The sequence below is a fragment of the Poromitra crassiceps genome, assembly GCF_964638095.1.
Source record: "Poromitra crassiceps genome assembly, chromosome: 28".
NCBI classification, from domain to species: Eukaryota; Metazoa; Chordata; class Actinopteri; order Beryciformes; family Melamphaidae; genus Poromitra; species Poromitra crassiceps.
Genome location: NC_139651.1, coordinates 1173020 through 1174901, shown reverse-complemented (window position 1 = coordinate 1174901; position 1882 = coordinate 1173020). Strand labels below are relative to the sequence as shown.

At 43.2% G+C, this 1882-nt stretch overlaps 1 pseudogene across 1 annotated transcript; it reads right to left on the bottom strand.

Moving 5' to 3' along the window:
- Positions 1-623: 623 nt before the first annotated feature.
- On the bottom strand, positions 624-891 carry LOC310799628 (barrier-to-autointegration factor pseudogene; annotated as a pseudogene). Its single transcript has one exon. The product of its transcript is annotated as a barrier-to-autointegration factor pseudogene (transcript).
- Positions 892-1882: the final 991 nt, after the last annotated feature.

Below are 1882 nucleotides of genomic sequence, written 5' to 3'. Positions count from 1 at the left end.
AAAAAACGCATGTAGTCCACATCAGATTTATTCACTCTAACCTGATGGAACATTGACTTAATGTCGGCCATGATTCCAATAGGCTCTTTGCGAAATCTTAAAATGACTCCTATGAGAGAATTAACCAGATCAGGACCCTGCAGTAACTCTGTGTTGAGGGATACGCCTTGGTAAGAGGCTGCACAAGCGAAAACGACTCTTCAGTTTTTTCTTTTTTGGGTGGTACACCCCATGGTGGGGTGGTACACCCCATGGTGGGGTATGTACCAAGTGTTTCCAGGTGACTGTGTTAACGCTTCCTGTGGGACCTCCTCTGCATAATTATTCTCAAAGATGTCATCGAGAAACGTAATGTATTCCTGGTTGTACTGCTGGTCCTTGTTCATCTTTCTTTTTAGGCTGTGCAGGCGCTGTTCTGCCATTTGGCGGTTATTAGGCAAGCTGACCTTGGCTTTCCTGAAAGGTAACTTCAGATATTTTTTTTTCTTTTTTGTACTTCCAATATATTTTATTTGATTATTATTATTATATATATATTTAATAATCGATTTTTGACGCGATCGACCTGGGGTCAGTCTGCGGTCGACCAGTAGACCGCGATCGACTGGTTGGGCACCCCTGATCTATAGGAAGGAGTCACACCATTCCTTGAGACAGCCGTAGCAGTCACCTTGCTGTTTGACATTCGCCCCACATGTGTCCTTCAGCCAGTCACGGAACCTCCTCATCTTTCCTGAGGACCAGAAACTGCCCAAGGACAACATAGGCCTTGTCAAATCCTTTTTCCTCCAGTCTTTTGCCAAGAACCTCTCCAATGCCTGCGAGAGCCATCACAGGCTTCTCCACCATGGGCTCTGCCACAAACTCATGTTTCTGGGATGTCGACGACATGGCTGCTGTGTAGGCGGTCGATCACCAGCTACTGCTGAGCTTTTAATGGTCCCGAGTCGACTAACGGATAATAATAATAATAATAATTCATTTATTTTATATAGCGCTTTTCAGAACCCAAAGATGCTTAACAGTAAACAAAAGACAAGCAACAGAAACAGGCAACAGATACATGTGTAACACTAGGGTGCGTATGTGAGCAAGCAACTAGCCAGACAACGCCACCTTGGGAATTGCACCCAAGGAAATAGTTCAAACACCTTAATGGTTAGGTTCTTTTCAATGTAATGAAGACCGAGATGTGATTCAAAATCAAAGGTTCAATTTATTTTAAATATCTAAAAAGGTATAGCTGGAAGCATCTGTGGAGAAAGCAATCAATGGTTACTAACAGGAAGCTGTGAAGAATTAGGCTACCAAAGTCAGCCAATGATACTTTATTATACAATTTAATATTCTAAGTAAAAATGCTATAGAACAACAGTAGACAGTAAAAAAGACACTTCCAGCACACACTGATCCCAGTACTGCTGGTTTACCTATTTAAGTAGTTTTCACTATGGGTTGAGCTAAGGGCCAACTGGGGGGGGGGGGGGTATACTCACGTATCCGGCTATCCACCCAGGTGCACAACCACACAGCAAGCTTAAGAAGAGTGCAGAAAAACTGATGATCACAGTGGAAGAATACAACACGGCAAGCTTAAAATGCATAGAAAAAGGTGATCACTGCAATTATATCACACGCATGCAAATAGTGGTGGTAGCCTATGCCCAACTAACCCCGTCCACCAGCCTGGCACCTTACCCAGATAAGTAGCTATAACCCAACAGGTAATACCAGATTAATAAACGGACCAGTTGGTTTATCACACAAACAAACAATTAAGATGACTAGTGACAATCCTGCAGCCGCAGACAAGCGATGGCGGGAGACGGAACCAAAGCAAAATCCTATACAGAGGCAAACAGTTATTTTATGGCAAAGGGAT